The following is a 15,114-nucleotide window of genomic DNA, read 5'->3' as shown; positions in this document are numbered from 1 at the left end:
AGAATTCAAGCGATTCTTGCTCGCAGAGCCATCAACTTCCAAGACAAAGATGTAAGTTTGATTCAACTGAACGCAGGCGACGCAACACAATCCAATTGAATATTTAGGAGGATCAATCAATTTTCCACTTACGCAGTGCAATCAATTTCCCACTTACGTAGAACCCTAACAAACTAATACTTCAGATATGCTTCTGTAAAGAAAATGTAAAAACATTTCAGTTTCCATTATAACATTAATGATGTCATTATAGAAATACATCATAATATTGATATGTCATTCCAGAAAAAAAACCTCATATAAATTTGCATCAGGAAAAAATAATTATTATTGTTGGTGTTTAATTCCAAGGAAAAAAACTCTTAGTCGTTATGCATTGAATTTCACTTGCGCTCTCTTATGATCATACCCTCCACAGTGTGGACAGTTTAACCTTTTCAGGAACTACAGTTGCTTCGCTCCACTCGCTCCCAGCAGGCTTGAGATCTCGTATGAGAGAAATATTTCATATGAGAATAACTCAACCAAGTTATTCTCCATACTTCGGCTCGTAAAACATTTAGATTATTTCTGGGGTTTGCATTAATATAAAAAACTTGTATTCTCCCTACTTCGCTCATAAAACATTTATATTATTTCTAGGGTTTGGATTAATATAAAAAACTTTTACGGATAGTTCTAGTTGACTGAGAGCTACCTTAAACTTAGAGAATGCTCCGCTGGTGGATATGCCACTGATGTGGCTGGCTCTTCACCGGGTATTGGATATGCTCAAGGTATTGATCAATATATGAAATACCCTGAAATACCCTGTTTAGATGTTGTTGGAAACCTGCTACAGGCAAGGCATCTCGTTCTGCCGGAGAAAGCGAGAGAGACTAATCCCTTATTCTAAGAAGTAAAACTACAGAAAAAAGATTGTAGTGTAAAAATCAAATGAATATTATTGAGTAGTTTCTACAATATTTGCATAACAATTAGAATAAAAAGAACATAAACATGACACAGTAGGGGAATAAGCATAAGATCAACTTTAGTCATAGTTTCATATGATATAGGCCCACTTGACAGAAGGGATCTCTCCCTCTTTCCTAATATTTTCTTTCCCAACTTAAAAGAACATAAACATGACACATTAGGGGAATAAGCATAAGATCAACCTTAGTCATAGTTTCATATGATATAGGCCCACTTGACAGAAGGGATCTCTCCTTCTTTCCCTAATATTTTCAAGCATGCTTTTTTTACCCTTATATAGATCAAGGGGTCTCTCAGAAAGTGAAACTCGGTGGGGAAGGTTATCCCATCTCTTCTTTCCAAATTCCTATGTCACTAGTCTAGAGTTAGTTTCTAATGCTGAAAAATCACAATTCATTCTGCCTAACTAGGGCTCAGAAGAATAGTAGTGGGTTAGTGAAATTGGGTGGGGAAGGTTATCCCATCTCTTCTTTCCAAATTCCTATGTCGGTGGCCTAGAGTTAGTTTCTAAAGCTGAAAAATCACAATTCATTTGGCCTAACTAGGGCTCAGAAGAATAGTAGTGGGTTAGAAAGAAGCTACATGATTGACAACCCCAATATAGGGCATAGAAAGAAAATAAACGAAATTTGTCTCAAACAAAAGAAGATTAGAATATTTTGAAGATTACTAGATTTTTGGAGGCTGTAGCAGTCTCGTGGATGGAGGAAGAGTGAACTATCCTCGCCATTAGCATTGACATAAATGGATGCACCGAGCATGTCCATTAATACTGCCCATTTGTTAGGTACTTCCCACTTGTTGAAGAATTTCAGCTTTGACTAGACTGCCCTTGCACACCATTAATTCCAACTTCAAACTCAACCTTGAAGCATAGCCAACCTATGAGTTGCACTCAGAATTTCTCAAACTAACAGGAGCTTGGAAATGTCTTCGTGAGATAATGTAAATTACACAAAGCTTCGAGGCTTTATAACCTAAGGGGGACATTCTAGATTGCACATGGTTAAATTTGGCCTATATTAAATAAGGTAAACCAACGTAAACCATTATTACATTATTGAATAAATAAAATAACCGATCACATGCTAAATTTGACCATGTTCAATTACAACTTCCATTCTTTCGAAATTTAAACCTTGTGAGGTGTTGTGGTAACGGTAGTTTGGGGTGTTCATGTGGGTCTCTCTATTTTAATTTTTTAATAATATTTTTTGAAATAATAATAAAAGTGAGTTGGATTTGAGGTATTATTGTTTTTTATATGGTGAATTGAGTGGATGGTCAAAACTGGCCAGAATCTCGGCAATAAAATTATTTTTTTAATAATAATTTTGAAATAATAGTAAGAAGTGAGTTGGATTTGAGGTATTATTGTTTTTTGTATGGTGAATTAACTGAGTGGTCAAAAGTGGCTGGAATCTTGGCAATAAAATTATTTTTTTAATAATATTGTTTGAAATAATAATAAAAGTGAGTTGGATTTGAGGTATTATTGTTTTTTATATGGTGAATTGCGTGGGTTGTTAAAAGCGGCGAGAGTCTCCACCATAAAATTATTCTTTTAATAATATTTTTTGAAATAATAATAAAAGTGAGTTGGATTTGAGTTATTTTTGTTTTTCATATGGTGAGAAAGCTTCTAAAGAAGCAGAATAATTGTGGGGGTGGTCAAAAGCGATGAGAATCTCGCCAAAAAATTTTCAAAAAATCTTGTAGAGGTAGTCTTTGAATCGAGTTGTTGATGTTGGAAATGGATTGAGAACCATCAAAAACTTGTAGGACACCTAAAATTTTAAGTTTAACAACAATAACTTGGATTTACAATGTTGGAAATGGATTTAGAACCATAAAAAACGTGTAGGACACCTAAAATTTTAAGTTTAACAACAATAACTTGGATTTACAAAAATCCTTGCCGGATTTTCTCTAAATATGACCGGAATTTCCATAACTTTCTCGGTAACTTCTCAATTTTAAGTTTAACAACAATAACTGGATTTACAAAAATCCTTGCCGGATTTTCTCTAAATATGACCGGAATTTCCATAACTTTCTCGGTAACTTCTCTGTCTTGTTAGACTACACTTAACTTAGTTGTCAAACCAGCACGAGGACAAGTAATCTCCTCCACACTAACTCATCACCATTATTCAAGGAAAACAACATAGTAATAAGGTGCTTATGGTTCTTAAGAGCACGTTTGTGAGATGCCTCTAGGTCTTGGGTCATTGAGTGTTTCCCTAAGTTCCAGGAAGATTAACTCTTAGCTAAGAATCCTACTAGAGGCCCATAGAAATTTTAATATTATTTATTTATAAAATATAAAATTTAATATATATATATCTATATATATATATATATATATATATATATATATATATATGGAAAATTGGTTTGAATTAAAAAATCTAAATGAGTTTAATTATTAAACTTAAAAATATTTAGGGGAGAAAAGATTTGAAATAAAATAAATAAATTAATAAATTTGAGTATTTAGTGGAAAATAAGGAATATGGTAATGATGGTGAGTAATGTCTACCAAGAAAGTAAAAGATTAATGGAGATTCTTTAATATTTTATTTTTATGATAGAAAAGAACAGAGAGAAGGGTTAATATAGCGCTATAGTTTTGTTGATTTAACATGTGCAGAACGCTAGTAATGTGGCAAATGTTTTTAAATTTCAACATATGTGAGTGAGTTTTCCAAAATCCCAGAGAAAATATGCTTTCCATCTTCAACCGTCTTAGTATGGAAAAGCTCACAAACTCTTTTGTCCCAAGGTATTATGGGAATTTGACCAACACCTTCACTTTGAAGGTCATGAGAATTCTTCTTGCTTAGGAAATGTCTATTTTCTTCTTATCACTAGTCATGACACACTTGTTATCAAGATTGGGATTGATCACTTCTTTACACATTAGTTTATTTTTTCTAAATAACTCTTTATCATCATATAACTTATCTTTAAATTTGGAAATAATAAATCTTGAACAATAAATAAATAATAGTGATTCCATATAAAATTAGATGGTAATAAAAAAATTAGGTTAAAAATAATTTTAGAAATTAAGAATAAGCTAATTTAGTTTTAGATTTTTTTGGATAATTTATTTGGAAAATTTATGTTATGTAACATTTGGTATCTCGCTTGATTGACCTTAAAAATAAGTATATAAAATTATATGAATGATAACATTTTTTTCCAAACTCTTTAAACTTTGGGTATCATCTTTAGACTTAAATAGCTACAAGTAAAATTTTTATTGATAATAAATTGTGGTAAAAAGAAAATTATTTGAAATTAAATATATATTATATAAACTTAGGAAGTATTTCAATAAATTATAATTAAACTAAATAATAAATTTAGAGATTAATTTAAAATAATAAATAAAAAAATATATATATATCTCTTAAATTATCTTAAAATAAAACGAATAACGAAAAAGTTACTCATAAATAAAGGGAAATGAATATATGAACTTTTAAAATTAATTAATTTATAATAATATATAATTAACTTTATAGTTGTTAAAAAAATATTTTTTATTTTAAAATAGTAAAAAAATATTATTAAAATAAAAACTAAATAATTTTATAGCTGTGAATTGGAATTATTTTAGATTATTAGGAAAAATAGTTGTTATTTCTATCTAAATTTAATTTTTAATAATATAATAGTAGAAAATATTTTTATGTTGATTTTTACTTAATTGAGAAAAAATATTTTCCCCATTAACAAAAAAACAACTTTAATTTAATACCATGTTAATTTAATATTACAATAATATTATTTTTAAAATATGCATAAAATAAATTTTCCATGTGAAAGAAGCTCTATATATTTTATTTATTTTAAATGAATAGACAATAACATCATTATAACCAACCATAATTTAAGAATGATAATTTTCCATATAGTTCAAGGTAATTATGTTTTGTTTTTATTTTATTTTTTAATGTGACTAAACAATTGCTCTGTGTGAAAGAAGCTCATGTATTTTATTTTATTTAAATTAATGGACAATAAAATTATTATAAACTTCCATAATTTAAGAATGATAATTTTCCATATAATTCAGCATAATTATGTTTTGTTTTTATTTTAATAATATGACTAAGCTTGACTTATTTTGTTTTATTATTTAAATTTTATGATAAAACATGAATATGGTTAATGTTAGTTTATGGAAATATGTTGTGTGTGTTTTTATTGAGGTATTATCATGTTTGAGTTTTTGATGATGAGTGGTGAAACTATTAAAAAAGTGGGATCTAAATAAATAAGCAAATAACATATTTTCAAAAACTCACATTATATCTTTGGGATCTACCAAATTCTTAGAAAGATCATTTTTTTTTCTATTTTTATTTTCTTATAATTTTATTAATCAAAATGTTTTAACTAATAATTATAAGTATTAATTTTATTTTTTTATTCTATTTCATTTTTATTCTTATTTTTATTTTTATGTAATTTGACTCAGTCAAAGTTCATGAGGTCCTTCATAGATAGTGATTGCGGGCTATTGAAGGACTCATGGTAAGTCACTATTCAGTTCCCCACCCTATTTGGGTGTTATTTTTGGAAATGACCATGATGTAGCCTCACCAATGTCCAACTTACAAAAAAAATGACCGAGTCAAAATGTTTATAGGATGGGAATTTACAACATCTTTCTATTACACATAGTAATGAAAAAACATATGCATAAGGAAATTAAAATTAAATAATAAATAATAAATCACAATATTCTCAACGAAACCTAATAATTTTAAAGCATATTAATTTATAATGTGAATATGACCAATAAAATATTTGCCTTTATGAATCTTGGCATGATAAGTATATTTATTTACATCTTATCTCGATCCACATTTTATATAGAGGCTTACCTAAATTGTGGTGGGAAGTAACAAATGGTACATATGCTATTTACCTAACTATGAGCCCCTTTTAAGAATTTTATCTTTGGATTAAAAATCAGTTACACATATATATAAAAATCATGCTTGAATATTGGAATGATATCCATAAATTATGGAATAAAATATGTGATACAATTATTCACATTCCATTACATTATGCAAAGCCTACAATAAGACCTTCAAATTATGTCCAATCAAATGTTTGAAAATTAGTTTCTTAATACTATTCAAAAATAAATATTTTTTTTCAAAGATGAACATTATAAGTTGCATTGCTCAATGTTAAACAAGTAATGGTCAAATAGAGTCCTACCTTGGCAAGGACTAACAATGATTTTGTAACCATATTTAAATTTAATTAATAAGGAGGAAACACTTAATACGTGCAATATAACAAGATTATTAAACATGAATTGTAACCTCTCCTTTACTAGAGAATATCATTGACTTATAAATAAGCTTTGTTACAATACCATGGCTTTTAGATATCACATGCACAATAACCATAAACAATTTCACAAGCCTAATATTTTATAAACATTTTATTTTAATATTATTTTATAACATTTTTAATTAAACATAAGAGAAAAAAATTATAATTACTCTTGAGATATATATAAAAAATTTATGTTGATTATTATTAAAAATATTATGTGGATATTCCATAGAGATTATATGTAAGTTTTAATAAAATTAAAAATGTTTATCTAAATAAATAATGGAGACGCTCAGCAAGAAGGAGTCAAATTGTTCCGAAATCAGAAAGGAGGTACTCAGGTCTCGAAATAAAGGATTTGCATATGAAGAGAGGACACACAACATTTTCACGGCAAATAATCAGTTTGTTTGTTGAGTATGGTCTAGTAGGTTCTACATTGATGCTAGATTCCACATTGATTTTGGTTTTGGAAATAACAATAACCAATATGCTCTGATTTAGAAGTAAACGATGTTACACGTATCTCAACATCTCAGAAGAATCTCAAAACTCCAATCTTGAAGTTTATTAAAGCTCCAGAGTTGGGGAAGGCTAGTGAGACAAATCTCCACCAGCTGATAAGAATTATTTAAAAAACATTGCCCATTCAATGTCATCTCTCTGAATTACATGAAAAGCTTAAATACCTACAAGTGTTATGAAGTAATCAAATCCAATACATCGTTTCACATGTGTGTTAATCTATGAATACCGTATTAATAGATTAATTATTTGAATATAATATTAATTATTTGAATATCCTCTCATATTTACTATTGTATTGTATTAATCAAGAATTTTTCGAAAAATTTAGTCACACAAGTCTCAACTTCACTCTATTAAAAATAAAGACATTGTATTTAAGCAATACAACCTCTTTCTCTCCTGGTATTCTTAACTCATGATGTTTCCTAATGCATGGTATTATCTTCTCTAATATAACCCATGATGGTTTCTAACTCAGTTGTTCTTATGGCATAAAATTCCGAGAATACCAAAGGACCACAGACTATGGAGATAACAGGCCACTGTGATATCAGAATTCAAGCGGTTCTTGCTCGCAGAGCCATCAACTTCCAGGAAAAAGATGCAAGTTTGATTCAACTGAACCCACGCAAAGTGACACAAGCCAATTGAGTATTTAGGAGGATCAATCAATTTTCCAATTACGCAGTGCAATCAATTACTTCTCAAAAGTATAGGTTAATCACTCCTAGCACCTCAATCACTTCAGAGGATCAATCAATTTTCCACTTACTTAGAACCCTAACCAGCTATTATTTTAGATATGCTTCTTTAAATATAATGTAAAAACGTTTCAGTTTCCATTACAACATTAATGATGTCATTATAGAAACACCTCATAATATTGATATGCTATTACAGAAAAACACGTCATATATATTTGCATCAGGAAAAAATAATTGATATGTCATTACAGAAAAACAAAAATTTTGCAACAGCGAAAAATAATTAATATTGTCGGTGTTTAATTCAAAGGCAAAAAAAGAACTCTTAGTCATTATGCTTTGAATTTCTGTTGCACTCTCACCTATGATCATACGCTATTATGATCATACCCTCCATAGCGTGGACAATTTAACCTTTTCAGGAGCTATAGTAGCTTCGCTCCACTCCCTCTCAACTGGCTTCAGATCTCGTACGAGAGAAATATTTCATATGAGAATAACTCAACCAAGTTATTCTCCATACTTGGGTCATAAAACATTTAGATTATTTATGGGGTTTTCTTTAATATAAAAAACTTTTATTCTCCATACTTGGCTAATAAAACATTTAGATTATTTCTAGGGTTCGGATTAATATAAAAAACTTTTACTCATAGTTACAGTTGACTGATTGAAAGAAACTCGATAACAAGAGAGCTACCTTAAACTTAGAGAATGCGTCGCTGGTGGATATGCCACTGATGTGGCTGGCTCTTCACCTGGTACTAGAAATGCTCAAGGTATGGATCAATATATGAAATACCTGGCTTAGATGTTGCTGGGAACCTACTACATGCAAGGCATCTCGACCCGAGAAAGCGAGACAGACTACTCCCTTACTTTACGAAGTAAAACAACAGAATAAAAATTGTAGTGTAGAAATCAAATGAATATTATTGAGTAGTTTCTATTGTATTTCCATAACAATTGGAATAAAGGGAACATAAACATGACACATTAGGGGAATAAGCATAAGATCAACCTTAGTCATAGCTTCATATGATATAGGACCATCTGTTGATAGAAGAGATCTCTCCTTCTTAACCCATGATTTTCTCTCCCAACTTATTTTCCTAATATATAGAAGAGTGACAGGTATGTTTCAAGCATGTTTTTTTTAGGTCTGTCCGAAAGTGAAACGGGGTGGGGAAGGCGATCCCATCTCTTCTTTCCAAATTCCTATGTTGCTGGTCGAGAGTTAGTTTCTAATGCTTAAAAGTATCAATTCATTTGGCCTAACTAGAGCTGAGAAGAATGGTCGTGGGTTACAAAGAAGCGGCATGAGTGACAACCCCAATATAGGTCATAGAAAGAAAATAAAAGAAATTTGTCCCCAACAAAGGGAAATTAGAATATTTTGAGGATTACCAAATTTTTGGAGGCTGTAGCAGTCTGGTGGAGGGCGGAATAGTGAACTGTCTTCGCCATTAGGAGTGACAAAAATGGATGCAGCGAGCATGTCCCTTAATGCTGCCCATTTGTTGGGTTCTTCCCCCTTGTTAATGAATTTTAGCTTTGACTAGACTGCCCTTGCACACCATTAATTTCAACCTTGAAGCGTAGCCAACCTATGAGTTGCACTCAAAATTTCTCAAACTAACAAGAGCTTGAAAATGTCTTCTTGAGATAATGTAAATTACACATAGCTTCCAGGCGTTATAACCCAAGGGGGACATTCTAGATTGCACATGGTTAAATTTGACCTATATTAAATAAGGTAAACCATTATTACATTATTGAACAAGTGCTGCATGCAGCCGGTAGTCCCTGCCGGGCCTGCCAGAAGGTCTACGTTGCAGATGGCATAACGGCCGAAATTTTTTCGAAATTATTTTTAAATACTGAAATCATAAGAGTAATTTTTTATTTTGTAATAAAAAGATGTCGGTCGAAATTGTTTTCAAATTATTTTTGCAGATTTGTTTTTAAACAAATTGTATTGGTCAGAGTACAAGATGTCGGTTGAAATTGTTTTCAAATTATTTTTGCAGATTTGTTTTTAAACGAATTATATTGGTAAATCCCTATAAATGACTATTAAGATATAAAATTCTTAAATAGTAATTGATTAATTCACACTAAAAAAACTCACCGTAAAAACCAATAAATCACTTTAAAATATTAATTATGGATTTAGATATCAAAATTACTTATAACTTTAAAAATTAATAAATCCAAATTGTCCAAAACTTTTATTTAATATATATTTAATTTATCTATTATAGCCTTTATATTAATAAATAATTTAATCAACTCCTTTTACATAAAAATTTAAAGTTAAATAATTTTTAAGAAACATATGAAATCATGATTTTTACATCACAATTGTTATGAAATCCTATTGATTTTTAATTTGTCAAAAATATAAACTTTATTTTAATATAAATAGTACAGTACGAAGACTTGCGATAAATATATTTCATTTATTTGTTCGTGGTCCTGATCCTCCGCCCACTAAGTTTAATATCAAAATGGGCTCGTTGACCGAAAGTATCGTCCTAACAATTTGGACATCAGCGCTTGCATACATAGACAAGTCCGAAATAGGAAGACAAATCAACTATAGAAGAAACCCATCCCTGCCATTTTGACATTAACCCTTTCTACAGTTTTAACATCAACATATCCGTTCTTGCTTCAACATTTCCATTACCATTAGGAGGGCTTGGGATTTTACTGGCAATTGCCTCCTTGTAAATTTGACTTCCTTCTCAATTTCACACGAAAAAAACAAACTGCTTTCATTGAAAAACAAAGTTTACATATACAGATCGCATTATCCCCATAGCCCAGTGAAAACCAAAAAGAAAGAGCAGTAATCCAGAACATACCTTCCAGAAATCGCCAAAAATACATCATAACAAATGTTGCACATAGGCACAGCTCCACAATGGGCCAGAAGAACTAAAAATTGCCCCATGCAATCTAAAACTGATCCACTATCCAATCAGGGACAAGGAAAAACTAAAACTACCAAAACAAAAAGGAACTACGATAAGCCTCCACATGATCTAGAGGCCCGCGTGAGAAACCCAAAAAATCAGAGGAAAAATAGAGAAAGTAAAGAAAAAAAAAACCTAGAGCTAGAAGAGGAAAGTCCCAGATCCACGTACAGAGCCATCCACTTGAGAGTCAAAGTGGATCGAATCATGTTTGGAGAGAGCACCATCACACAGATTCTGCTCCCAAAAAACATGCTCGAAGGTGATGTTGGAGAAAGAGGCCATCACATTTTGAGCATTCTGCAACCAATGTTGTAGGCAAGGCATTATAATGAAATTGTGGCTCAAAGCCCAATCTATAACTATTTTGGAGTCTCCCACAATGTGAATCTTGTCAAATAGTGAGCCAGGAAGCGTCCCCCAAGAGCCAATACCTCTACCTTGAATTAGTGCCCGGCCCACCAAACCAGTAGAAGCAGTAGACAAGTGATGAACTGACCTTAATATACGCCCTCATCCGCACTTACCACTTAAATTTGGCCTTGTTGCCATCGTGCATTGCAAAAAAAACAACATTCGGTGTTGTTGCCATCGTGGAGTACTTGGTAGGTGCCACGTTGGCTGCAATAGCTCGTCTCGTGGCACCTTTGCTCTTCTTCAATAACAAGTTCAAACCCCATCCCCATCGTCATGTAGATCTTCCGTCAAAATCCATATAGATATCCAATTGCTTTTTCTTATGTAAATTCGAATTTTATTAAATTTTATTGCCTTAGAGCAATATAAAGAAATAAAATATAAATGCTTGTTGAAAGTGAATTTAAGTTTAATTCAGGAGTTGCATTATAAAGAAAAATCTGGAAGTCTGAATACGTCTTCACTAGCCGCATTTTAAAAAGAAGGAAAAAATTAAAAATCGGAGTGATCCTCTTTTAGACTTTCAAGTTTTATTCATGCCCTGCATTAGACTTGGTGCCTGACCTGCATTTTACAACAAATATTAAAAAATTCTAAAACTTTTTGCTGGGAAATTTACTTGATGAGCTGCATAATTTGTATAATTTATAAAAATATTTAGAAATCTGAATGTCAAACCTTCTCGTCTGAGCACTAGAATTTATAAAGAACTGTCTTTTCAGGTGAATCTTTTCTGTAAATTAAACTTCATTAAAGAAAATTCAATCGTTGTTGCATTTTTAAGGAATACTTAGGATTCAAAACCCAACAAGATGCGACATCTCTGTAAATCAAATCCTAAATTAGTAAGATTAAAATGAATGATATCAATTGTAGTAGTCCCTTAATCAATACTTGTGTATGAACCAGCTGCGGCAGCGGCAGAGACAGAAGGGAAATCAATACAGAAAGAAAGCATACCTTGGATGGTAGGTTGGGTTGGTTGCATTATTTGAGCAATTACCATCGGAAACCATTTCCTTTTAGGGGATGCATGTGATGAATTATTGATGTCCACAGGAATTTAGGATGATAAATAATAAAGTAGTATGGTACTCTGGCCTTTATTCAGGATTGTACAAACTCTAGGTTCGCCATGGTATTCAACATGGGCTTATGTAAGCATGGTCAGTAAAATGTATTATTGTGTAGGGTTGAGGAACTTTGGTATGGCCAGAGTTCTATATATTTACAATTTCTCTATACAATTTGTCATTTTCTTCTTTATATGTACAATGCATTCTACTGCAATCAACAATGTCTTATTGAGCGTTAATAATTGAATGGTGGTCGATGTGTTGACTGTTACGGCAGGTGGTGTATGGTTTTTCGGATTTGAAAAACAATTAAAATCCAATAGTCTATATATTAATCAATATAAAATATTGTACACCAAATTAAAAGTAGGTAAATGTGTTTAACTTAAATGATTTAATATAAAAATTCATAATTTACTAGATAAATTAACAAGTGATAGAAATTGGAGGTTAGAAGTAGGTAAATGTTTTTAACTTAAATTATTTAATGTAAAAATTCATAATTTATTAAAAGTAGGTAAATGTGTTTACCTTAAATGATTTAATATAAAAATTCATGATTTACTAAACAAATTAACAAGTGATAGAAATTGGAGGTTAGAAGTAGGTAAATGTTTTTAACTTAAATTATTTAATGTAAAAATTCATAATTTACTAAATAAATTAATTGAAGTTGAAAGTTATTTTTAATTTAAAGAATATATATTCATTTTCATAACGGAAAGTTGAAAACTACTTATATTAATCGAATTATGAAAGAATCGTGGAGTGAATGTGAAATACCATAATTAACTAGTGAATTAAATATGCATTTCAAGTAAATATTACGCCTATCAAACAATATTTTAAGTAAAACATTATCTTTCTCATTATTTAAAATACTCAATTTGCAAATTTAACCAATAATCAAATTTGATAAATTTTTGATGTCTAATATATAGATTTATAATCCTATTTTCTTGAAAATATGAAATGTGTAAATTTAATTTAATAATAAAATTAAACCGTAATATCCATCATTGATACAAATATTTATTTATTTTTAAGGCCACCAAATATGGTTATTATTTTTAAATTACAAATTATTTTTGGAATTTAATTATGGAATGATAAATTCTGCAGTTATGAGTAAATATTGTTTTACCAGGTAATTAGTTATGGAGATAGTTATCTGTTCCAAAACTAAATCTTAGTATTTTTTATTTTTAATGAAAGGATCAAGAAGATAGAAGTATCTGAGATCAGGAGAAGAAAAAAACACTGCATTAAAGGGTCAGACAGCTATGTCTGGTAATTAAAGGGTACTGAAAGGATCAAGAGGACAGAAGTATCTGAGATCAGGAGAAGAAAAAAAAACTTCGTTAAAGGGTCAGACAGCTATATCTGGTAAAGACCAGATAACCAATAAACATTAAAGTCTACGAGGAGAGAGAACACTCCTGAAGTCAGGAGTAGCATGGGGGAGATTTACCAAATCATATAATCTCATGGCAGAGAGGAAATTAAAATATATATATTGTTTTAGATTCAATCTTGAACGTTTACCAAATCATGTAATCTCACCGCAGGGAGGAAATTAAAGTGAGGATCTTGTTTTAGACTCAATCCTTCTTGAACATTTACCGAATCATGTAATCTCACGGCAGGGGGAAATTAAAGTGCGGATCTTGTTTTAGATTCAATCCTGAACATAGTAAACAGATAAGTAAAGAATTTCTGGTATAAGTTATTCTCCGAATTTTAACTTGATAATATATGTAAATCACTGTTGAAAAGAACAGAGTCTCTTCTTTCTAATTTTAATTTTGAAATATTTCATCCAGAGTAAAAGTATAGCAATAATAGAAAAAACTGAAGAGTAAAAGTATAGTAATAATAGAAAAAACTGAAATATTTCATCCAGAGTAAAAGTATAGCAATAATAGAAAAAACTGAAGAGTAAAAGTATAGTAATAATAGAAAAAACTGAAGGAAAACCCAATAATAGAAAAAACTGAAGGAAAACCCTCTCTATAATTACAGAAAAGAACTATCGCTAGATATCAATAATATTATTATAGTACTTGAATATAGAAGTACATTGGAAAATGACAAAATTCCTGTAACATGAAGTAAAACTAGAAAATGACAAAATTCCTGTAGCAACAAGTAAAATTGGGAAATGACAAAAACCCTGTAATATGAAGTAAAAAAATGGAAAGAGATAGGATCGTAAACATTGTTAACACAATATTAGATATAGAGTAAAACCTTTGTCTGTCCTTTATTAAACAAGGAAAAACAGTGAGATTAGTCTCTCAACCGAAGGAATTTCTCTCAAACCAAAAAGAGAACAAATATGCTACAGATTAGCATATTCAAATTGGTTCCAAAATATGGTACCAAAATCATTTACTTGTATTATAATCAAACCAATGCATGGCAAACACACTATCTAATTAAGAAAAGCCCCCACGACTACAAACAGAAAGAAAAAGAAACAAAGAAACTTTAACTCACAGATAAATAAGGAGTTACAGTCCAATCAAATGTCTGAAAATTAGTTTCTTAATACTATTCAAAAATAAATATTTTTTTTCAAAGATGAACATTATAAGTTGCATTGCTCAATGTTAAACAAGTAATGGTCAAATAGAGTCCTACCTTGGCAAGGACTAACAATGATTTTGTAAACATATTTAAATTTAATTAATAAGGAGGAAACACTTAATACTTGCAATATAACAAGATTATTAAACATGAATTGTAACCTCTCCTTTACTAGAGAATATCATTGACTTGTAAATAGGCTTTGTTACAATACCATGGCTTTTAGATATCGCATGCACAATAACCATAAACAATTTCACAAGCCTAATATTTTATAAACATTTTATTTTAATATTATTTTATAACATTTTTAATTAAACATAAGAGAAAAAAATTATAATTACTCTTGAGATATATATAAAAAATTTATGTTGATTATTATTAAAAATATTATGTGGATATTCCATAGAGATTATATGTAAGTTTTAATAAAATTAAAAATGTTTATCTAAATAAATAAGCAAGTAACAT

The sequence above is a fragment of the Pinus tabuliformis genome, chromosome 2_2, assembly GCF_031772625.1.
Source record: "Pinus tabuliformis cultivar Carrire ecotype Pingquan chromosome 2_2, CPIR1, whole genome shotgun sequence".
NCBI lineage: Eukaryota > Viridiplantae > Streptophyta > Pinopsida > Pinales > Pinaceae > Pinus > Pinus tabuliformis.
The sequence above is the reverse complement of the archived record's forward strand: the minus strand, read 5'-3'. Positions refer to the sequence as shown.